We start from the raw sequence: 25,913 nt of genomic DNA on the forward strand, positions 1-25,913 counted from the left end.
TAAAACTCAATCCACCATTCCTGCTTGGAACGAGGCTTCTGGTGGGGAGAGATTTCCCACGTCACAGCAAGTGTGCTCAGTGATAAGCAAATTCTGCCAGTTTCTTCGACGAGCAGCCCCGTAAAGCAGAAGTTAATTTCTGATAACCAGATATAGCTGTGGCATGCATGAAGCAGCGCACTTCTAATTTTTAGGACTACAATTAAATTGCAAATATTCTAACTTCGGCTTCTCATGTGAAATGAAAAATGTCACAGATGTTCCCCTCATGTCCCCTGAGGGACAGGCAAGGCCTGCTGAGCTGCAGGTTGGCGATGTGGTTCAGTGTCTTCTTCAGCACAAGGAAGAATTTCGTCTCTAGATAGAACAGTGAAATATGCTGTCTGCAAAAAGCAGGAGCCACACCGCGGACCACCGGCCTTATTATTTAACTGTGCAGTCTCACCTAATAGTTCTTAACCCTCTATTGTTTTCTCATACTTTCTTTTCCAGTAGAGAAAGGGCTTATCCAGTCTGGCAGATAATATCTTTGATGTAATGCCGTTTTATTCTTCGTTGTTATTTTGTTTTGTTTTGTCTGGCGTGTATTGGTGTTTTGCCTGCACGCATGATTGCAGAGACCCGAGGAGGGTACTGGATCCCTGGAACTGGAGTGGTTGGTGCTGAGAACCAAACCCAGGCAGCGTGCAAAGGCAGCCTGTGCTCTCCCACCCCGACATACTGCTTTACGTTCGGACAGTTTCTCCTGCGTCTCTGAAGCAGCCCCCAGTTCTCTAGTCTCTCGACCTGTGACTGCGTCTCACTTTAAGCTTACAAAGTGGGCTTGTTGCAATCGAAGCTTGGACTTTTCCGGCTACCGTTCGAGTATTTTCCTTCTCTCCCCGGGGTACCTAAAAGGCTGATTTGCGCTGAAAGCTGACAACTGTGTAGATTTTACTTTGCTGAGAAGATGGGAACATCTCTGTTTTTCAGTGAGGTCTGAAATGCGCATCCTCCCTTGTTAAGAAAATTGTGGGTGTGTACTTAATTAACCCTCGGCCGTACCTTGCTTAGAAGGGGAATAACAGACCAAGATCGTTCCACAGAGAGAAGCAGTTTGCTTAGTTCTAAATATATTTTATATATTTTATTTACATAGATAGTGCGCTTTGGGGGGGAATCCTCTGATGTGATAAAGAGATGGAATTTATAGCAGTTCCATTTGTACCTCACGCTTGGATTTTGCTAACTGTGTAGTCAAAGCGAAGGTCAGTGGAGCCTGAGGTGGCCCTAACCCCATGCATCCGTCACCTGTGCTCATAGGTGCAGGCGCTGAGCCCCAGCCAAGCAGGGCTCACCCTGCATGGCACACAGACTCAAGACCTGTGACACCCTGACAGGAAGGCTTCTCTCTGAAGCAAGCCAGTACATCTAATCATTTTAAGATAATACTGTCAAGACTCGGGAGATTTTGGTACCAATTGGGGGTTTAGTGTCTGAGAGGGTGAGAAAATCCCAGGAGGGTGACAAAATTGTAGTTATGACCTTGAAGTTAGTTATCACCGAAGTCTCCTAAATGAAAAATTCCTCACGAGAGTCCCTGGGTTATGAAACCAAATAGAGTTCATGCTTTGAGGTTCTGGACCTTAATGTATTAGAATAGTAGTTCTCAGCTTTCCTAATGCCATGGCCCTTTAATACAGCTTCTCATCTTGCAGTGACTCACATGAATAAAATTATTTTTGTTGCTACTTCCTAATTGTAATTTGGCTACTGTTCCCGCAATTTGAACACCTCAATATAGGTGATCTCATCTCGACCCACATGTTGAGAACTGCTGTATGAGAATGCTCAATTCTGATGAGAGAGAGAGAGAGAGAGAGAGAGAGAGAGAAACAGTTAATTAAGATGTTAAAGATTGCACACAAATAATAAATAAAGGATTTTTCAAGTGTGCTAAATTGCTCACCCCTCAAGAAAATACAAATTCAAAAACTAAAAACAAAACAAAAAACCCCCCAAAAAACCCAAAGTCCAATAGAGAGTTTAGAAGCATACCACACACGACTAAAGAGGAATATATATATATATACATAATACATATATATATGTATAAACATATACTTATGAACACACACATATAATATATATACACATATATACATATATACACATATATAAATACATATGTATACATACACATATGTGTTTGTATTTGTGTGTATTTGTAAGTGTGTGTGTGTGTGTGTGTGTGTGTGTGTGTTGTTAAGTAGTGTTTAGCCTTAGAAAACAGCTCTGGTTTTATTTAAAAACTTATACATTGAGGCAGATTGCTATACAGTTTTAAATGTTTGTTCCCGGCATGAGCATCTTAACAGATCCAGAGCAAAGATCAACAAACCTGAACTCACTTTCTTCAAACACAGAAAAGCTTCTAGTGGAAGCACTGATAACCTTTTCCAGGCGCAAAGAACAACTACGAAAGCAGTAACGAGCTTACAGGCCGCAGAGAGACGAGGTACAGAACTCCTCATTCTGTACAGTCCTGGAGATAGGTAAAGAAGGCAGGAGAAATAGAAAAATACGCACCAATGCTACAGAGGCAAATACCCCACCAGAACCTTCTCTTCTGTGTGGTCGACGGCCAACACAAAGGCCTCCTGTCACCAAGACACATGGCCTACAGCAGTGCTAAGTAACCTAGCCATAAAGGACCGTGTAAACTAGCAATGAAACAGAGAGTGTGCATTAGCAAGTTCACACTGGGAGGTTACAAACTCACAGAAGATAAACTACGATTGTGTACTTCATGGTGCAATTGAAGAAATAGTTTATTGAATAGAAAACAATTGCATTAAACAATATTGCATTAAACAAATATTGCATTAAAAAGGCGCTAAAATTTCACATAGCATACCACCGTGACATATTTGGCTTTTATTTTAACTTCTTAACTTTAGCAATCTCCTCAGACCCCTACATGGTTTGTCTTCTTTCTACTGGGAAATGGATTATCTAATAAGTATATTGAAAACTATTTCTGTGCAGCACCGTTCAGCTTAAGTGGCAGAATGACATGTCACAAATACATTTCAAGTAGTATATGCTGATTTCAATTCTTAGTCTGTTCAATAACCAGGGTCTCAAAGGTTTTGTTTTGTTTTGTTTTTTGTTTTTAAGGACACATCCAGCTGTAAACTGGTAACTCATATAATCCTTCCATTTCCTTGACTCTACCCTGAAACCTCAGGCTAAAACCTTTATATTTCAACTCCTTACACTTAAAATGACATAATGCAGAGCACATTTTAGAAAGTTGGGAGCCAGGAAGTCCATTCTTGGTCTTTCTCTTCATCTACTAGGTGATTTTGAGAAGTGTTCCAACTTCTTATTGAGACTTATCAGTGCGTACAGTGGCAAAACTGTACCCTGTGTGGCAGCACCTTACGATGGTCTGAGAGAGAGAAGATACACACACAGGGCAAGCATAAACATCAGCACAGGAAGGGCTGGAGAGATGGCTCAGTGGTTAAGAGCACTGACTGCTCTCCAAGAGGTCCTGAGTTCAATTCCTGGCAACCACATGGTGGCTCACGACCATCTGTAATGAGATCTGATGCCCTCTTCTGGTGTGTCTGAAGACAGCTACAGTGTACTCACATACATAAAACAGACAAATAAAAAACATAAAATAAAACCAGCACAGGGAATCTCAGGGAAAGCCTAAATCACTCCATGGGCATCAATGATAGAGGAATTCAGTTTTTTAATTTAGAAGATATGAGGAAAAGCCTCAAGAAGAAGTGACAGCTAAGCCAGAAATACACAAAGACACACATGAGTATTGAATGAATTTGTCAAACTGTACCCAGGACAAAAGCCTTTGAAGAAGAGTTCTAGAAGCTGAGTTACAGAGTTGAATCAGAATTTGGATGTTTTCTATTTTCTTTGCTTATTTATCTTTGAGACAGACTCTCAAACAGCTCAGGCTGGCCTCGAATTGGAGGATAAGTGAAGAAATACCCCTTACCCTTGTCACATGCGTTCAGGGGTTACAGGTGTGTATCACCAAGTCCTATTAGTAAATTTGATAATTTATCAGAAATCAAGGCCATTATAGAGACTTTGTAAACAATGTGTTCACTATTAGAGATGAATTAAAACGAGGCCCTGGGCAGCCTAATAATTCCAATGCATAACTTATCAAAGAGTATTGCCCTGTTTCATCTGTTACGAGTTTAGGAGTCAAGTCCCTTTTTTATATACAACAAGTTAGTAGCTCACGGTTACTATTGAGGTTTAAGCAAGCCTTTCACTCAGTTTGGCTTATTGGATTGAGCTATAATATAAATGAATTCCGGAGGCCCTGTGTCTGTGCAAACTTTGTAATCATTTCACTGAAAGCTATGATGTTAATCTAACTAGTATCCCAGGCTCACTTACCAATGAAGCTTGTAGGGTTTTTCTTGGTATCCTCCATCCAGTTTTATTTCTGTGTTGAGTACTGACCATGGTTTCTAGAATACGCTTTGTGATTAAAGTTGGGTATGTGCAGTATTATTTCTTTTACCACTTTTTTCTTGGTAGGGTCCCAAAGCATGTCTCTGTGTAGTGGGAAGCACACAGCACATTGTATAGTGTGACGTTTTTGTTTCCATGTCCAAGTAAATGAATTGGAAGGGGGACACTCCAAAATGATCATGAACTAATTATTTTATTGGATTAAATATTTATTCTTTTTTTCATCAATAGGCCTTCATTTATGGGACTAGAACTTTGGTATCCATAAGAAGTAAAAATCTGCGAGCCTTGGGGTTCAGAAGCTCTTTCATTGCGTCTGACTTTGTCTAGGGTGAATGGTGTTATCAGTCACAGCCAAATCTGGAGACAGAAACCACACAGTAGTTTGAAAATAGAAAGCTTAATATAAGATATGCTAACGATGATGATGCAGATTGAAGTAGCAGACTTGGCTAGTAAAGGGAATTTACAGCAGCCTGCCATGAGGAGCAGCTGCCGTCACAGGACTGAGGCAGGGTGCTAAGAAACAGCTCCAACTGCACACTGGGAGGAGCTCCAGATCGCTTTGGCAAAAGCGGATAACTCGAGTCATAGAGTGCCTTCTCCCTGGGATTAGCTATAGATCTGAATGATGGGGTAGTCGGGGAGCAATGTGCAGTAATACACTGCTCCCCAAGACTGGCTGCAGATTTACTAGAGCCAGGGCTGCAGGAAACCACCCACGGCTGTCCACGGGCAGCCAGCAGAAGCTGAGCACCCAAGGCTAGGCATGTGACATTGGAAGGAACGGTGCTGTTCAGGAACATGAGGCTCCTGCAGAACCTGAGCACTGGCGGACGCACAGAACAAGGATGGGAGATGCTCGTGCAGAGGAGCGGGGTGTGAGACTGGGGTGTACAGCAGCCACATTCGGTTATCCACGCACGGCAGGCAATGCGGCCACCAGGCTGGGACAAGAGTCACAGACTGACCGAGGAATTGCTCTTCCTGGATATGGGACAGGATCATGGAACTTCATGTTCTTCAAAACCAGTTTCCTCTTGGCTGTTATGCAGTGAGAATAGCAGGGACGCCAGTTCTGTAGAAATGAAGCACAGAGAGATTTAAAAGCCTGCAAACAGGGCTCAGAGATTCACTGTTGCTGTAGATGTGGCTTGGTGTAGCTAAACACAAACTGATAGGAGGTTATGGCCAGAGCTGGATTGGAGTGATGAAATCCAAGAAACTGAACTGTTAGCATATTTGGGGACATTGCCTCTTGATTTTATTTGGATAACGTTGAACTGAACTTAAGCTTGTTTGGGCTCCTAAGCTAGAATACACTCCGTGTTGATGTTCCTGTTTTTAAGTAAAGTACAAGAAAAGTGTTAAAGAAAATTTTAGGTTACCATACAAAGTAATGATAGTTAGTTCTCATTGGACCATCCTCACTGCCATGCCCTGATCCCCCATCTGCCTATATGGCTGTTTCTCACTTTCCAGCTGATAGTACCCCATTGAGTGTGTGTGTGTGTGTGTGTGTGTGTGTGTGTGTGTGTGTGGTATATGTGTGGTGTGTGCTTGTGTGTGTTGTGTGTGTGTGGTTGGTGTGTGGTATGTGTGTGTGTAGTGTTTATGTGTGATGTGTGTGTGTGGTGTGTTTGTTTGTGTGTGTGTGGTTATGTATGGTGTGTGTTTGTGTGTGCTGTGTGTGTGTGTGGTGTGTGGTGTGTGTTGTGTGTGTATGGTATGTGTTGTGTGTGTGGTTGGTGTGTGTCTGGTGTGTTTGTGTGTGTGTGTGGTATATGTGTGGTGTGTTTATGTGTGTTGTGTGTGTTTGTGTGTTATGTGTGTATGTGTGGTGTGTGCATGGTGTGTGTTGTGTGTGTGTTTGTGTGTGTGGTGTGTATTTGTGTGTGTTGTGTGTGTTTGTGTATGTGTCGTGTGTGTGTGTGCATGTGTGTGTGTGTGGTGTGTGTGTTTGTATATGTGTGGTATGTGTGTATGCATGTGTGTGTGTGTGTGTGTGTGGTGTGCACACACACACGTGAGCATGCATCACGACATTGGCAAAGGAGAGCTTGCTGGAGTCTATTCTCTCATTCTGATATGGGAATCCCCAGGTGCAACTCAGGTCATCATGCTTGGCAACAAATGCTCTTATCGTCTGAACTCTCAATATTCTTTCTCCACTTACATAGATCTTTTCTTTACTTGTCATGCTTCTCTTTTTCTCTTCATGCCCTCCATTATTATACACACATACATGCACACACACATGCATGCACGCACACACTCCATAATTTTAAACGTATATTCTGTTAATATGAGAAAGTATATGCTATTTCTACTTCTGGGTCTTGTTTATTTGATCTTGCATAATTATTTCCAGTTCCTGCAAACCAAATGAGAATGGTCTTTCTCCATAGATTCATTTGTCTGAATATTAATTTCCTTATTGGGAAGATGTTATGGTTTGTCTATGCTCAGCCTAGGGAGTGGCACTATTAGAAGGTATGGCCCTGTTGGAGGAGGTGTGTCACTGTGGGTTTGGGCTTTAAGACCCTCATCCTAGCTGCCTGAGAGTCAGTCTTCCACTAACAGCCTTCAGATGAAGATGTAGAACTGTGAACGTTGTCTGCTGTGTGCCTGCCTCATGCTGCCATGCTCTGACCTTGATGATAATAGACTGAACCTCTCAACCTTCAAGCCAGCCTCAAATATATGTTGTCCTTTAGAAGACTTGCTTTGGTCGTGGTGTCTGTTTATAGCAGTAAAGCCTTAACTAAGACAGCAGTATTAGGAGGTGTGGCCTTGTTGGAGGAGACATGTCACGGGAGGCAGGCTTTGAGGTCTCAGAGTTCTCCCTCTGCATACTTTTTGCAAAGTAAGAGGTAAGTTTTCAGCTGTTTCTGATGTCAGGTCTTTACTATGCCATCATGGAGTCTAGCCCTCTGAAACTAAATCCGATGAAATATTTTCCTTTCTAAGTTGCCTCGGCCTTGGTGTTTAGTTACAGCAATAGAAAAGTAACTAAGACAGCTGTTATCTCACTTATATCCTATGCATGAAAATCCACCGTGAATACACACCAGATTTTCTTTATGCAAGCATTAGTTGATGGACATGTAGGCTGGCTTCATTCCCTGGCTATTGTGATATGTGTGTATCTGTGTGGTGTGCTGGGTCACTCTCTGAGTGTGTACTCAGGAGAATCTTTCCGTTTTCCCGTGCCCTTTAAATTCTCTTCTGTACTGCCTTGCAGCTTTTGCTTAGATATCTTCTTGCCTAGACTCATTTCTAAGTGTATTTTTAAGCCATTGAGAATGGAATTTTCCTTTATTTCTCTTGGGCAGAAAGCCCATTGTATGTAGAAAAACTATTAAATTCTGTACATTGATTTCCTGTTACTTCATTTGTAGTGTCTAATTAGGTCTAGGTTTTTCTGGTGCAATCATTAGGGTCTTTAAAATATAAGATCTTATCAACTGCCCATACAGATAATTTGACTTCTCCTTGATTGCTTGTGCCTCCTGTATTTTTTCTCTTGTCATGGCTGCGGGTAAGACTCTGACACGATGTTGTATAAGACCTGAGAAAATGGGCATCTGTATCTCATTCCTGATTTTGAGGAAATGATGCCGATCTTTCCTCGTTTATGATAATGGTTATCATAGGCTTGTCCTACGTGGCCTTTGAATCATTTTTCTTCACAGCCTTCATCAGAAAAGAGTGTTGAACTTCGTTAAAATTCTTCTCTCCACCAGCTGAGGCGATCATGTGACCTTTTCTCTTACATGTATTTATGTAATGAATTACATAACTTGCAATCCAACAGACTTTGTCATGGTGTTGGATTGTCTTACTGTATTTCTTGAACTGGCATCTCCAGAGTTCACTGAGCATTTCCGTGTTTATGTACATTTTGGAGGCCTGTCATTTTCACTTTGGGCCTTCAATATCTGTGTGTTCTTTGTCCACGTGGAATGGCGACTATCTGCTGCTCAATTTATAAATGGTACTTCCTTTTGTACTCAGACACTTCTTAGTACTGTGCAAATTTGGTGGTGGTCATAAAGAACAGGAAAGGAAACACTGATTCCTAGCTGGTTGGTTGGAACACTTTTCAGAGTGCAGAGGAGTTGAATAAAGGAATGTCCCTCAGTTTGTTAGCAGGGTGGCACGAGCCTCTTAATTAAGATATATCTTTATGCTCACAATATGGCTAGGTTAAAATAACTAATCACAAGTGATTATGCATCCCAATATTATCCCGGAAGTTTTTCAAATTTCCACTGACAGGGTATTAAGAAAGTCTGACAACACCATTTGGTTATTCAGTACCGAACCGTCATCCTTGGAAACATAAGCATACGAGTAACATTATACAGACTGAAAAAACCCTCCGTCATATCAGAATAATATCTGTAAGCTTCATTTTGTTAGAAAATAGGTGCAGAATTATAACATCGGCCCTAAAATACATTCAAATAGTTTCAAATGAAACTATTACTATAAGAACTTCGAGTGATGAAAAAAACGTTCTTAGTTTACAAATAAATACTCCTAACGGTTATAAAAGTATGTTAGCTTATCGAAGGGAAGTACGAAACTAGCTGGCAGTACTGGGAATCAAAATGTAGCCTTCCAAATGCTTTACAATCAAACCACATACTCACAGGGACAATTTTAACTCAGTGCCATAGAATGAGCACTGCCACACCTGAAAGAGTAGCAGGGACAAATCTCACTGATATTATTAAGCCGGTGAAAATATTATGGAATTCAAAACTAGGTAACATTTAATAAGTCATTGGCATGATGACTAAGCTACCTTTTAGGGGTTTGCCTTGGAATAAAGACATAGAAGTTTTTGAGATATTACTAATGTCAGGAAATTAATCGCAGTTTTGGGGAACAGACATAAGTAAACCTCACATTTCAGCAAAGCTAAACTTCAGAGCAGCTAATCTAAATTAATTTTGACTATAATTGACCACAACTGGTAAAACTGAACTTTAAAAATGGAAAAAATGGGACTGTAGCAATGACTCAGCAGCTAAGAGCACTGATTGCTCTTCCTGAGGTCCTGAGTTCAATTCTCAGCAACCACATGGTGGCTCACAACCATCTGTAATGGGATCCAATGCCCCGCTCTGGTGTGTCTGAAGACAGGGACAGTGTGCTCACATATGTAAATTAAATGAACAGAGAAACAAACAAATACATATTTAAGAATGGGAAAATCACAAGTAGTACAACTTAACGTTAGGTAGCCAGTGTAGGACATTTTCTAGTTCACCAGTGATGGGAAAGGGATGCTGATGTCACTTTGCTTCCTCTTAATGCCAAACCAAATTTGACTGTGTCATACTTCCCACTGTGTATAGCAAATGCCTAGAACATACGGGAAAAAAAGCCATAAAACCTTCGCAGTGCTGTAGAAAATGGTGGCTTTTCTTTCTTAAACTTTTTTATTGCTCTAAATTAAAATTTTCAGGTCACTTTCAATAGGTTTATAATCATTTTTAATAATTATCTGTAACAGTTACTGGGAAGACAAATGTGTAGGGAGCTACCTGGCCTGCAGAAGGGCACGATGTATAATGCTCGGCCGTTGTAAGGGCAGTTAAGGAGACACAGTCACACTGAGGACTTGTTGCGGACTTGGTGAGGCCAGGAGGAGGTGAGTTTTGGAGAGTGACCTCAGAGTTGGCCTAAGATCACGTGAGGCTCGGTGTTAATTGCTAGATGGGGTAGAAGAAATCATTTAAGGAACATCCCAGAGTGGTTGCCAGGGATCCGAGAGCTGGTGTCACATGTGAATGTCAAGTCACTTCCCTCAGTGCCACACCAAAGTGCCTGACATCAACTCTTGAGGAAGGAAAGTTTCAGTAGGCTCATAGTTGCCCAGGGCTCTTTCCATGGTGGCAGGGGAGCTGGGAAAGACACCAGCTAACACCACTGCAGTCAAAAGAAACAGGAACACCTACCTACACAGAGCTTGCTCTCTCTGTTTCTTCCGCCAGGACTCTTAGCCTCTGGGACTGGGTGCCCAGTATCCAGGGCAGGTCTTCCCTACCTCCTCAGTAAATAAATCCACGCCAGTATGCTCAGTCAGACATTTCTCAACCCAGACTGACAGGAGATCAGCCACTCGAGACAACCTCCATCAGGAGTATGCACTCGAATGAACTTCACTGAGAACATGATAAAGGCGGGATAGAAAGGAAGGGGTGACTTCTACAATGGCTGCCCGGGGCTCTTTCCTCTGCCTCAGCGTGCTGCAAGGCACATAAACAACAGTGTGTTTGTTGACACCATCACTGAATCGTACAAGTCTACTCCATGCTTGTACCCATCTAGCCCCATACCACCGCATGAGCCGACACACAGCTAACATTGTTTAACTGTCCCAGGAGACATCGGTGTTGGAAACGGTCAGATGAAGCTAAATGAGTCACCAGTTTAATTAGGAATTACTGTTCAAGAAAATTGCCTGTTCTGCCTTCCTTCCTTCCTTCCTTCCTTCCTTCCTTCCTTCCTTCCTTCCTTCCTTCCTTCCTTCCTCCTTCCCTCCCTCCCTCCCCCCCACTCTTCTGGTAAGCAGTGAAGTTTCTGTGCATTTATGTTAAAAGCTAAAAGTGATGACTTTTTAAGGAGTCACCTAGTGTTTGTGCCTTGCCCCCCACTGTCTGGCTGTGGTTTCACTTTTCCACAGATAAACTCGCAACATCAAATGACACTCACAAATTCCAGACAGATGCCTCCAGTGTCTGGACTCAAGACAAATTATATCACTTGGCTGTCACAAAGAGTGGCTCTTTTGACGTTATGGAGCAATTTGTTTAATGACACAATTGCTAGTCTGTGGAGCGGAGGCTGTCTCCTTTGTTGCTCAGAATTCTTGGGGCACTGCAGAGAGCCAAGTAGTCGCAGTGTGGTTGTTGTTAGTTCTGGGCAGCTGCAACCGGCGGCATTTGGACTGTGGAACAAGGGGCGACTCTCTTCCTCAAGTGGTTGGTCTTCTTTCAGGCTGGGTGAGAAGTTAGTTTTCTAGTGGCTTCCCCCCCCCCCCGAAGGCTGGTTTTTACTAAGCTCATTAATTCCAAAGTACAAGACTGTAGAGTCGAGATCCATGAGTTTGTGAGTGAAGTCTGTCAACTGTACTATGTACAAGAGACCCTAAAATTGTATTGGGGGGGCCACAAAGAGATGCATAAGAGTCCACCCTCCCCACATTTCCTAATGAGGACACAGGTGAGCTGTACCTGATGACCTAACATGGAAAGGAAAATATAATTTTTGTGTGACAATATGATGATGGGGGTGAGGGACTCAGGGAAAGGGTCCCTCCGAGGAACCCTAGGGAGGAAGTACTTACTGTATATAGGAAGCTGGGCTATGAAACGTGCAAGGATAATGGTCAATCTCCTGCTACACCATTTTATTTCTGCGTCATATGCAGAGGGACATGCATCCACCCTAGGGAGGAGGGTCCACAGAGGTGACAACCGCAAGTGTCTACACGTGAGTTCCAGACCCAGAAATTTTGGTTCAGCCAATCTTGAGTGGGGTTCGAGAAGATGTACTTTAAAATGAAATGTAAAGCTATAGGTGATTTCAATGCAAATAACCCATAAACTGCTGCTCTCACAATTGTTGCCGTTAAATATGGAAAGCAGACTGGCGTTTGCAATGTAAGAACGGCTTTTTCCAGGGAAGATTTAATGCAAGAGAAGTAATTAGTTCTCTGCCTCAAAATATGGGTGGAATTTATTGCTCAGGTGCTATGTAAATTTTAATTTTAACGTAATATGCATAATTAGTACTCCCACCTTTTTAAAATTCTAAATCCTTTATCTGGAGAATACAAGGTTGTCCTTCACCTCGAATTTTACCTGAGAAGAGATTCATCACACTGCTATTTCTACCCCTATTCAGAGATGTGCTAAGATTGGGGAATTCATAAAATCAGGCTTCGCTTCAGCGACTGGAAAGTGTTCAAGCCGTTTAAAAACACAATTCTCTCCAACGTGATCTGAGAGTTAAAGAACCTTAGTCGGCAGCACAGAGTGAGGCCTTTCCCACTTCTGACCATTAGGTGGCACCCTTCCCCCATCTCTAGCCTTCTAGCAGGCGGCGCTGAAAGGATTCCGTGAAGGTATCCAAAGCAGAGAGAATCTGGGGAGCTCCTGTCATCCTGTCAGCCTTAAGGAATGGCCTTGTTTGAATTATTCTTAGAACACAGAATGACAATATTCTCTGCTCTTTACCAACTTGCTTTGGCTTGTCTCACTGCTGAAGGTCACGTTATCCTGTTCCAGAACCAATGTAAGGATCAATGGACTCTACAGGAGAAGCAGAAACAAAGCAGTCTTCCACACCGGCAAGGAGAAAAAGACAAAGGGTAAAAAAAAGAGAGAGAAAGGTCTGGAAATGAAAGCATATGACGACCCCTCTAGGAAACCAGGGATCAGGAACAGCAGGGGCCAAGAGGAGATGAGGGGGTCCTGGCAGACGCTGAACTCTGTCCGGGTTCTTTTCCTTTTCTCAATGTCAGTTCTCAAGGTCAGACTGGAAAGAAAATAGGTTATGTGCCATGACATGCTAGTCTGTAGTTTTAGAAGTTGTCCCTGGAAGCCAAGGTTGCAGACTGTGATGGCCAGTGTCACATTTCTTCAGAGTCAACACAGGATGTGAATGTCTAGCGTTCGGAAAACCCCTACCAGTTGAATTTATTCTGGACGGTGGTGTTTTTTAAGCGTTCACACAATTTTTAAGTTTTCATCTACGTGTGCTGTATTTACGTCATTCTCCTCTCTCCTCCCTCTAACTCTCCTGGTCTCCCCCCACTGTTCCCTTTCAAGTTCAAGGCTCCTTTCTCTTTAGTTATTATTGTTTCATAGATGCACATACTTGAATTAGCTTATATTCAACCTTTGAGGCCATTTGGTGCTGCTTAGTCAGCCTTACTAGTGTATAAGACGTTACTGGGAGGTTCAGAATTGTGGGATTTTATGGTTCCTGAATTGGGTGTAGGCTTGTATTCCTTCGTCCCGGGGGCTAAGACGCATGTCTGACTTGGGCTGGCCTTGTGCACAAAGCATCAGTGTCTCACAGCATCTAGAAATGGCTTCCTTTATTTGTGTTTTTCTACTAAGCTTAACTTCTCCCGGGTCGGGGGAGGAACAGAAGCATGTGGTCTCTATCTTTATTATAGGAAGAAAACATTCAAAACTCAGGCACCAGGCAAGGTCTTGTAGAAAATATCCAGCCAAAATAAAATGGTTAATGGAACTCACTAACACCAAGGGTTCAATGACTTCAGTTTTATCCCCCCACCCCACCCCAAATCTCCAGTAGTCTAAGATACAGTTACTAAAACAGGTATTCAAAGTCATTCATTAATCTTTCTTTAATGTGACTTTCTATAATATCTGCCTCTATGTTTTAATAGAGTATTTTTGTGTACGGGGTCACTTGCAGGTTTGGATGGTTTTCAGGTGAGAAGCAAAGGTTGTTCTCTCCTTTTCCATGTGTTCTGACTGGAAGCTCGCTTTGGCGAGGGCTTCACAGAGCAGGGAGATCTCAAGGTTATCCCCGAGTAACTGATGTTTACACTCCTGGCTGGGAAGATGGCTCTCCTCACAGGTGTCTGCATCAATCTGTGAGGAGCCTGTCTGAGATCCAGACTTCCTGAATCAAGGTCCTCCTTCAGCCTCGGGCAAGCCTCCCTACAATAAAGTGGGAAAGCCAGCCAGTGCAGCTTCAGCTCCTCTCTCCAGAATCAGGATGGATTGTAGGCAAGGGTCGTACAGTGATCTGCAGCCCTGTCTTGGTACCATCCCAATAAAAGGATTCGTTTATATGTAAAGATTTATGGCAGGCTGAGGGTTTATTTTGCATCGATTACTATAGAAGCCTGAGATCCTTTATTGTCCTTTCAAAGAAAATCCATTGGTCTCTCTGCTCTGCACTAGATACAGGGTATATCTGCACACGTTTATTGGGCAAACTCTGATGATTTTCTTCCAAGCACCTCAGATCTTGGTCCCAATCAAGCTCATCGGCGTCTCCATCTATCCTGCACCTGGTCTCTCTTCTTTGATAATGTTAATGATCGCAATTAATCTCCTTATCAATAAATAACCACTCTGTTCATTCAGGGCCAAGTACAGGGTAGCAGGGCCTCTCACCCAGGGCTCTGTGGTTTTGCTACCTAATGGCTGTGACAAACAACACGGGCACATCCAAATCAATGATCAAAACACGTGAGTTTGTGGCTTTGCTCTATTTTAAACACAGAGATGGTGCCATAGGCGTCTCTGGACCATGGCCCCTTGCAGTTCAGTGTGTAAGTTAGTTTTTGTTTTTGTTTTTGTTTTTGTTTGTTTGCTTGGACTTTTTTGTTTTGTTTTGTTTTCCTCTGTATTGACCCTACGGAGAGATGAAGATAACCTTCCATAGTAGTCTAATTTTGAGTTACATGATGTATTATAGATAGATAGATAGATAGATAGATAGATAGATAGGCAGATAGGTAGGTAGATAGATAGATAGATAGATAGATAGATAGACAGACAGATAAATAGATAGGCAGATAGGCATATAGATAGGCATATAGATAGATAGATAGATAGATAGATAGATAGATAGGCAGATAGGTAGGTAGGTAGGTAGGTAGATAGATAAATAGATAGATAGGTAGATAGATAGATAGACAGACAGATAAATAGATAGATACGCAGATAGATAGATAGGCAGATAGATAGATAGATAGATAGATAGATAGATAGATAGGCAGATAGGTAGGTAGATAGATAGACAGATAGTTATGTAGATAGATAGATGGATAGATAGATAGGCAGATAGATAGATAGATAGATAGATAGATAGATAGATAGATAGGCAGATAGGTAGGTAGATAGATAGACAGATAGTTATGTAGATAGATAGATGGATAGATAGATAGGCAGATAGGTAGATAGATAGATAGATAGATAGATAGATAGATAGATAGATAGGCAGGCAGATAGGTAGGTAGGTAGATAGATAGGCAGGCAGATAGGCAGATAGATAGATAGATAGATAGATAGATAGATAGATAGATAGATAGATAGGCAGGCAGATAGGCAGATAGACAGACAGATAGACAGATAGACAGACAGACAGACAGATAGATAGGCAGATAGGTAGGTAGGTAGGTAGATAGATAGATAGATAGATAGATAGATAGATAGATAGTTATGGTGATAGATAGACAGATAGTTATGTAGATAGATGATAGATAGATAGATAAATAGATAGAAATTAGGTGGGGTAAAAACAGTAAGTGGCAAAGACACATTTAAAAAAAACCCTATCTCTCATGAAATACATATTGTGCTGGGAAATCTTTCCTACAGAATAATTTCCTGACACACTGTGGACTTTGAGCCACAAACGTTCTTTTCTCTAATGGCTGAAGTTGTTCAATCATCAGGGCGATGTCTCTGTGGTGATGGCTACCTGCTCATCTCTGACCCACCAGGTACTTCATTTGGATGGCTAAGTACTCACTGCTTAAATAATTGCATCTCCTAACATAGAGTTTCTTCTTCTGGCAAGAAAATGATATAGTCATAATCTTAAGGGTGAAGCTATGTGCTGCCGTTTTTCATTTGAAGAGGTCTTTTCAAACCAGCAATGACCCATGCATTCAATTTCTTGTTCCTTTCTCAGTCTCAAAGGGATATAACTGAGTGAAGAGTTTTGCTTTGTGACTTTCTAGAGCAAGGACAATGATAACAATATCGGAAAAATTCAGTGTCACTGAGAGAAAAGGTACAAGGGAGAAACTGAGGCACATAGGGAGAAAAGATCGCCTTTGAATCAGAGATTAACAAGTGATTGAACATGGCGAGAGACCTTCATTTTCCTGGCTACTGGACAGTATCTTTTGACAGGCTGTGTCCATCATCTCTCGGATTCACTCAATCAGATAGTCACCTCTGCATATCATGATTTATTTATTTCCTGTTCATTCAAGAAAGGCAAAGAAGGGGCTGGAGAGATGGCTCAGTGGTTAAGAGCAGTGACTGCTCTTCCAGAGGTCCTGAGTTCAATTCCCAACAACCACATGGTGCCTCACAACCATCTGTCATGGGATCTGATGCCCTCTTCTGGTGTGTCTGAACAAACAAACAAGATACAATAATAACCAGACACAAAATATCGCATCAGGGCTGAGCAAGGCAACCTTGTAGGAGGAAAAGGCTCCCAAGAACAGGCAAAGGAGTCAAAGATCTCTCCACTCCCACCGTCCAGAGTCTGCCCAAAACACCAAGCCAAGAATCATAACATTTATGCAGAGGACTTAACACAGCCCCATACCCCTGTGATTGGGGCTTCCATCCCCGTGAGCCCCATGAGTCCTGCTTAGTTGATTCCATAGGCTGCATAGCTAGTTAAGTATCTATAGTGTCAATGCAACTCCAGTCTTCAGATACAAGCCTCTTACAGTCGTGCCACCATACCTGGTATTTTTAACCAGTGATGAACACCATGCCAGAGATTAGGAAACATATGATATATTATATTTAGGTTGAGGTATTTTATTCTTGAGTATTTTCTATAGTGTCTTAGAACTGTGTGATATATGGCCCTGTAGTGATGGATCAGTGGGTAAGAGTGCTTACTGTACAAGTGTGAGGAACTGATAAGTCTCTAAGCACATGCATAGAAAACGGGCTGCACTTGTGTCTATCCCTCCAGCTCTGTGTGAGTGATGGAGACAGGGGTATTGTGGAACTGGCTGGTCAACTACCCCACAAGTTCAGTGGGAGATCCTTCCTCAAAGGGGTAAGAAGGGCAAGGATGGGGGAGGACAGCAACCATCCTTTAATTGTTCCACCAGTGTGCATGGGTAGAATAGGCACACACACATAGACACACACACAGACACACACACAGACACACACAGACACACACATACACAGACACACACAGACACACACAGACACATACACAGACACACACACACAGACACACACACAGACACATACAGACACACACAGACACACACACACACACACACACACATGTTGCATGTAGTTTTTAAAAACACACTAGCACCTTTGCCTGAGACCTCCTGGCTCCCTTTTGTTTCAGCCAGCTCAGCTTTGGGATCACTCACAACCAGCCCTAACCTGGTTTCCCTTTCTACCCACCTTTGCTTCTGGAGGGGTGACACTACTAGCCCACTCCTGAGACCCTTGAACCCGAGGATTAAAGACACAGGGACAGCTCTGTTACTTTACAACTTGCCTACTAGGCACAATTGCTGGGTGCAATACTCCTGTCTGAAAATGTGTGCCCTTACCAACTTATAATCTCTCTCTCCTTCTGCCCTAAACTTAGTGGCTTGTCCCAATAAGCCCCTGCAAAACATCTTTGTCCACCTGCCCACAGTGGAGGCTACAGGCCTAGCTCTCTCCAAGACCTTACATGATTGTAGTGCCCTCCTTCCTTCGAAGTATGGCAAAAGCCCCTTCTCTCCTTCCCTGCATCTCCTTTTTCTCCTGGGACCTGAAGTCCCACCTGTACCTTCCACACACAATTGACTCCCAGCCGGCCTTCTTTATCGAAAAATCAAGAACCAATTAAGGAACTAGAACTTAGTATCAGACCCTCCCCTTACACACACACACACACGATATATATATATATATATATATATATATATATATATATATATATATGTATGTATGGAGAGAGAGAGAGACAAAAACAGAGAGAGACAGAGATAGACAGAGATAGAGAGAGACAGAGACAGGGAGACAAAGACAGAAAGAGAGAGACAGAAAGATAGAGATGGACACAGACAGACAGAGAGAGAGAGACAGAGACACAGACCCACAGACAGACACACAATGTGGTACCTACCATTGATAATTGCACACCTTAAGTAAAGAGAATGTCTATGTACAATAACATTTAAACACAAGGATCAGGGTCCTCAACAGGTTAGGCTTTCAAGTTGCATGTGGTAAGGCGCTCCTTCAGCCTAACACTGCGTGTTCTCAGGGACTGTGGAGTTAACGCACATGCTGGTGGAGGAAGACATCATCTGCTTTATTTTCAGTTTGTTGAGTGATTAATACATATTAGGAGAGAGAATAGTGTTCAACTGTCAAACATGGCAGATGTTTGACAGCCCCTTACCATCTGCAGAGCCGAATGTCAAGAGATTCTGCCTGGGAATCTTTGCATGCTCTCCAGTTTGTGACAGAATTTAAAAGATGCTCACAGACAAGAGAAAGAAAAAGAAGGCCAATGAAAGAAAACTTCAGAGATGACGCAGCCCAGTTCAGATAGACGCCTTGGGTCAGAGTATCTCTTGTGCTTGAAGATTGCCTCTAGAGTCTCCAGCCTTTCTAAGAACCCGGAGGACACCCTGGGCATGCCCTGTGGCTTCTACCTGAGTCCATCTGACTTATCCCCATTGCTGTTGACACCATTTCATCATTTCATCATCCGGGCTTTTGCAAATGATCTCTAGCCAGGTTACCTTGTCTAAGAAGTATCCGCTCTACTTGACCATCCCAAGACCACAGCCAGTGACTTTTCTACAATGCCAATGTCTACCTTTCCTCCCAACAGCCATTCCAAACCATTCCAGAGGTTATTCTTGTTCTTAAAACGATGATGTACTTTCAGTGGCGTATTCATCATTTTTCCGGATTTTAAAAAGTTTCCCTTTGACCGATCCCTACCTGGCCAAGTCTTCACGTAGGTATGTCCACTCTCAGTTTTTGAGTCTCAGCTCATTGCTTACTTTGTCTGTGCAGCCTCCTCTAACTGCCTTCTCCTTGTACCAGCCTCTACAACCTTGTCCTTCCTTCCCTCTTCCTTCCTAAATGTATGTCTACAGTTAGCTTGAGTGTCTATGACTCCTTTCTCTTCCTCTCACCATTGAGTCTAAGCTGGGTTATGGCAAGAACTGGGTCAGCTTCCTCTCCGTGACAGCCCTGAGTACAGCACAATACCTAGTGTTTTAGATGAAAACTGAGTGTTTGTTGAATGAGTGACTGAAGTCATGTGGGACTATCTTGACTCCAGGATGAAGAGATTCCAGCTATGGCTTACAGAAAACCCCTAGGAAAGTTCGAGGTTAATTTATTTTCCCCGAGGACTAGTGAAAGAACTATATTTAGTTTGTTGGCATGGGAGGGGATGGGGGAAATTAACTAGCAAAGGCCTAAATCTTCCCAAAGAAAGCAGACAGGGCAGACTCAATGTGCATCATTGGACCTCAAATGGGGTTACTGTAGCAAGCAAAACTCTATTTCAACAAATGCCTTCAGGTGACTAAAATTTGCTTGAATTTTAGACCTAATATCTGTAGCCAAAATCTAATTGCCCTTTACAAACCCCTATAAGAGTGAAGAAAGGCAGAAGACACTCCCACTTAGCTGACATTGGTTCTTCGGTGGTTTCTAAAGGCCCACTGACTAAAACCGTAGTGCCTGTGATTAACAGATCTAGACAGTTCAGCACAAAGACAATTCAGTCCTGTGGCTTTGCTTTTGTTGTCGTTTAGTTCAGGCTCAGTAGCTTTCAAGCCAACCTCCTTAAGAAATTCTGAGGTGAACAGGCTTGGCAGCATCGAGGACATTCGAACTGATTTCCTCACTAGTGCTGCAGATGCCTCAAAGTGGTGTGTTGTCCACGCTGGCCTTTTTTGTACTGCGATGCTGCTAGTGTCCCCATCAGTCCTCTGTGTAGTCTGCCCTCATCTCTGGGGTCACTGCTCTGAACTTACCCTTGTACACTGGGGTGGGAAACAAGAAAGGTATTACCATCAGAAAATAGGAAGCTGAGGAATACCTGTTTGTGTCCCTGGACTGATTTGAAGTTCTAGTGTCCTTTTCTAAAGACTGTTTCTTTTAGACTCTGTGCACATTACCTGAAAGGCATAAAATTAGACCTTGGTAGTACTTGTAACCTTTGCTCTAAAATATGAAATCTGTGAGAGCCTGGGGTTGGGTAGCAGAGAGGTAGAGAATCATGACAGATTCCTCATCATCATAGTTCTTATGCCAGGAAAGAGATAAAGCTTCAAGTGTGCCTTTTGTAGGAGTAGAGGGGTCAGGAAGTTCAAAGTTTGGAATCCCATTGAGTTAGAATTAAAATGTTTTCCCAAGAGAGCATTTTGAGGCTCTTTAAAGGAATGGCTGGTGCTCACCAATGGGTGGTACAAATTAAATAAGGTCTGTGGAGTGAGGACCAAAATAAGCTATAAAGCAACAGGAAGTCAAAGTCTCAAGCACAGGATCTTTGTAGGTGTTTTTTGTTTTTAAGGGGACAGCATTATTAAAGAAGAACAGACTTCTGAGAATACTTTTATTCAGGGGTAAAAGGAAGGAGAGGCAGGAAATGCAAGGAGTAGGCAAAGAGTAGGAGGCAGCCCCAAGCCAAAGAAAGCTGGGTTTTCAGTAGGAGGGGTTGCGTCCTCAGATTCTGGAGGAGCTGAAGAAATAGAGGTGGGACTGGAGACAGGTGGTTCATAGCGAAATAATCCACTGACTGTTCTTACACATTCTTCTGAATGTCCTTAACGCTTCTGGATGGAGAGTGACGTAGTTCCCCAGCTTGCTCTTTGTGAAGCAATCTCTCTCCCTCCTTTGTTAACCTTGCCCTCATGAGCACCTCCTAAACCGTTGATAGCATTTCTACTTCCTTTAGTCTCTAGGGAATGTGTCCTGAGATTTATTCTACTCTCTTAAGTTCCATTACTATAAGGCTTTTCCTGTAGTCACTCAGTCTCCTTAACTTTGTTTTTCCCATTTTTCCTAAAAATTCTCCCCTCTTTTCTCTGCTTACTTGACTGTGACTCCTTCCAGCTTCCTGAGAAGCTTGTGAGTCACACACAATACTAAGAAGCAATATAGATCATGGCATGCTTAGCCAGAAAACCTTCCAGAGTTTTATTTGTGCTTTTCCTTATTATTATTATTATTATTATTATTATTATTATTATTATTATTATTATTTGTGTGCATTGTGTGCAGATGGTAGTAATGGGCACACATTTGCCATAATTCAACTGTGGCGGTCAGGACAAGTTGGTAGCGTCAGTTCTATCCTTCATACTTTCCTTGGATCGTGTGGAATAAGCTCAGGTGTGCAGGTTGCACTGTAAGTGCACTGTCCTCTCCGCTATCTTGCAGAATACTGTCTTGTTCTTCTCGGTGTTTAGGGGCTCTTGCTATGTATGGTCCGATACTCACTATGCAGTCCAAACTTGGCCTCAAACTTGCAATAATTCTCCCACATTAGCCTCCCAAGTGTGGGATTGCAAGCATATACCATTATGCCTAAGCTAAGCCTTTTAGGAAAAAAATATTCTTAAAGACAGAAGTATGAACCATTGGACACAACATAGCCTGACCTCTCAAAGAGTATTTTTGAATGAATAGTGTTGGCTGCATTGATCCGTGTGTCCTTTAATATCTGCCTGGTTTGATGTGGGTTTGCAATGTTCTGCTTTCTGACACCTAGAACCATGTTAGTCCAGAAGGCACTTGCTAGTAAAATAGTCACGAAGCCAGCATCGGTCCTTAGGAGGTCCTTAGGAGTGCCATCAGTGGGACATGTGAGTTGACAGTTTTCATATCCTCCTCCTCACCCAGTCCTTCCAAGTTGGAAATCTGGGAATGAGACTGGACGGTGATCTGTGCTGAGTCAGACTTCCACTTGAGTTCAGTGCACACAGATGTTCAGGAACCACTGTTTTCCAGCATTCTGCTCTGATTTCTGGATCTCAGAGGGAAGTCTGGGCACTAGCGAGAGAAGCTATTTCTGCCTGACATAGTAATACAATCAGGTGATAGTGGAAGTTTGGGAATCTCCTGCTAAATGTCAGTTCTAGTAAAATCATTCTCTGCAGTGAGAGGTAGTCTCTAAAAGATGGTGCTGTGACCTACGCCATCCTGGGACCACCATCTTCCCTCTCCTCCACAGCCTCCAAACCTATTCCTGGGGCCTGGAGTGAAACGGATGTTTTTAGTAAAGGGTAGAAGAGAGCATTGAAGATGACTTGGTCTTATTCAAAGAAACAGATGCTACCTCGATGACATAATGTTTTCCTTAAAATTTACTGCTTTGAAAATATTTTTTTTTCAAAATAATCTCTTACCAATGCAAGGGACTGTGAAGCTTGCTCAAGCAAATGCTGTTTACCATTTGTGCTTCTGAAAATTCGGCAAGGGGAGTTTGCAAGGAAACACACAGGATCTTACTCTGCCTGGGGAATGCTCTCTCTCGAAGCAGATTGTGTTACCAGAGCCCATCGAGCAGGAAAAGGAAGGCTTGTTGTGGTTATGGCTTGGTATTCTGTGCAAGCAACGGGGAGAGCTTGCTCAAGCCCTGAGTGTAACACACGCTTTAGAAGACACACTATTTTTGAGGTTAGAAGATGCAAACAGACCTCTTCCATAATTGAGGGAAGGAGGCTTTATAGGCTTATCCACAGTCAGACCACTGGGCAGAGACCATGACATCCTCCTTTGCACCACCTGTCTAAAGTGGGTCACAGACTTCCTGGACATTGGCCTCTCTGAGTCCAGGGATTATCGCAGGAGCAGGGCAGAGGCAGGCAGGCAGCCAGAGCTTTCTCCGGCTTTGCCGAGTCCTCCTGTCTCTACGGAGAGGCTTCCCATTCCAGAACAGGAATTTTTACTCTACTTCCTTTAACCATAATTAAAATTTTGCACCTCATTTAGCATTGAAATAAATCAAGTTAGGTGGTTTATTTATTTATTTTAAATGTGGATCCAAGACGGAAAGAGATCTGAGACGGTTCGGAATGCTTTTCCACCTTACATCCACCAATGCCGTACCTTTCGATTTGTGCTCGAAGTAGACAAGGAATGAATTGACACTTGTTGTGGGGCAGAGCATTGGAGCGGCTGGAACAGTCTGTCTGTTGGGGGAAAGTGAACGCTGTTTTCTGATTCCATCTTCGGTGCCTTTGGAGTCTCTGCCTTTGGAGTCTCTTAGTGCCGTGGCTAAGGGATGTCCCTTGGGAAGGTGCTTGTAGTCATGAAATAGAAGAAGTCCTGCCTGCCTTTCTCCCCAGGTGACGGAAGGAGCCGCCATCTTGATCATGTTAGGTATAAGTAGCGTATAGTTCTCGAGCTGTGGTTTCCAACCTTCCTTACACTTTGATCCTTTAATATAGTTCCTCATGTGCTACCTTATTTTTAGGGACACCTCATAACATAATTCTGCTATTGTTAGGAACTGTGATGTAAATGTCTGTGTGTTCCCGTGGTCCTAGCTGACCGCTGTGAAAGGGGTGGTCAACTCCCAGGTTGAGAACCACTGTTTGACAGGAAGCCTTGAGTCTGGTTCTTTTATCATATTTTGGTTAACTAAATTCTGTGTAGTAGTTGATTACTCATTACAGAACCCAAACCCAAATTCTCCGTTGCTATGAGCTCCTCCTGTCATCAAGGGGGAATAAACAAGGACTCAAAAGACAGAGGAAACAAAATGCCACATAAGAGTGAATCACAGAGTTCTTCTCTTCGGGTCTATCAATCAAAAATCTTACATGTGCGTATCACACTCCCGAGCTTGGTTATTTTGCCTTAGTCCAAGAGACTCTCACTTATGGTCTGTGTTAGTTACTTTTCTGTCACCGTGATAAAACATCGTGGCCAAAAAGCACCTTAAGGAAGAGAGTTCATCTTAACTTAAGGTTCCAGAGGGATAGTCAGTAATGGTGACAGAGGCTTGGCAGAAAGCAGCAGGAGCAGTAAGCTTAGCTGCTCACTTTTTCCATCCTCGCAGCGCAGGAAGCAGAGAAGAGTAAGAACCCTGAGCCCAGTGATGCACTTCCGCTTCCGGTAGGAAGGCTCCACCTCCTAAGGGCTCAGTAACCTCCCACAAACAGCACCACCAACCAGAGACCAAGTATTCAAATACAGGAGCCTGTGTCCTCTAGTGGGGATGGTTTCTCTCACAAAACACAGCTCCAGGTCTGGTCATTTCAACATACGAACACTGTTTTTTCTCTCCTCTGAATAAAGGTTCATTCAGCTCTCGCTTTCTGGGTTCCATACTTACCCTGACCCCTCTGTGGTCTTGGGAACCACATTCACATGTTCAAATGGTCTGTGTAAATTGACAATAGCAAGATCTGTTGACCAAAGTTGAAGTCGCTGTCTTGTTCCCTGCATCCGTGTCCCTATAGAAAGTAGGTAGTCAGTGGCCTTTTTTAGTTTCTAGCTAAAAAGAGTCCGTTTGGGAGTAATATCAGCATGGGGTTGTTAGGATTTACCATTTATGCTCACAGCAACTTCCTGTAACTAAATGCCAGCCCTCCCCGATTGAAATGGACAGAAATAGTCCAATTGCCCATGTGCTCACTTGGTGGGGGGCATGACACAAAGTCCGGGCCTGAGGGACTGTATTGTGTGTCACAACCATGGTTAGGAGGAAAATACAGACATTAATCTCTAAAGAAATTCTTCTGAGTTTTAGCCTCCCTGTAATAAAATTCAATTTTCTTTTAAAATCAAATTTGTTACTCACCATAAATATTTTCCTTGCAGAAACAATAATGACTGAATTTCACCTTACTTCACTTTTCACAAAAAGAAATGAGTTAATCAAATTAAAGGAATACTGAATCATCTAGCTCTTCTATAAAAAAATTACATTGGTATTGCATAAAGAAAGAGTGAAAGGGGGAAAAAATCAAGCCAAGTTATTAAACAACACCTGAATTTTGTGATGTGTGTGGAACCTTTTTAAAGGCATGTTATGGTTCCTACATTGCCTGGAAAACAATTCATTTACACAGCAGACCAAGGACCTTTGTAGAAATCCATGCACAACATTGTGGTCTGGACTGAGTGAGGTGGCTTGATGCCCATCGACGTCTCTGCTGGAGCACGCTTGGTGATGGGAATGGCGTTCTTCCTGGGAACAATATGGGTAGTCCCAGCTATTACTGAAATGAGACAGCCATCTCAGCAAGGGCCTTGGTCTTTGAAATCAGTTGGTTCATTTCATTCAGGGAGATTGCATTCGTTTTTATTTTTTTATACTATATAATTCATCATTTTGAGTTTGATGGCTTAAAGCATCAGATGGTGTCGTTGGGTACAGCTTAGCCAGGTACTCTGCTCAGGGTCTTACCGGGCTCGGGGCACAGTGCCTGACATGTTTTAGTCCCCAAGATTCCTTTTGAAGTTCATTCAGCCTGCTGGAAGCAATTTGATCCTTGTGGTTGTCAAGCCAGGCAGTAGTATTTTTTTTTTCCTAGCTCTTAGCTGTGACTACTCTGGGCTCCTACAGGCTGCTCTGAGGTATGGCCATGTGGCGTTCTCCATAGGTAGTTCACAGCATGGCAGCTTGATCATCTCCAGATCAGCAGGAAA

General features: G+C 42.7%; 1 protein-coding gene and 1 long non-coding RNA gene across 3 annotated transcripts in view; both read left to right on the forward strand.

The window, feature by feature from the left end:
- Fgf12 (fibroblast growth factor 12) overlaps nt 1-25,913 on the forward strand; it is a 567,597-nt gene that overhangs the window by 251,108 nt on the left and 290,576 nt on the right. The gene's annotated exons all lie outside the window — the stretch shown is intronic.
- LOC134481099 (uncharacterized) overlaps nt 1-25,913 on the forward strand; it is a 44,948-nt gene that overhangs the window by 1,641 nt on the left and 17,394 nt on the right. The window contains exon 2 of the long non-coding RNA XR_010056324.1: nt 1-25,913. This exon is cut by the window's right edge and continues 17,394 nt beyond it. This is a non-coding gene — a long non-coding RNA (uncharacterized LOC134481099).

Source organism: Rattus norvegicus, chromosome 11, assembly GCF_036323735.1.
Source record: "Rattus norvegicus strain BN/NHsdMcwi chromosome 11, GRCr8, whole genome shotgun sequence".
Lineage (NCBI taxonomy): Eukaryota > Metazoa > Chordata > Mammalia > Rodentia > Muridae > Rattus > Rattus norvegicus.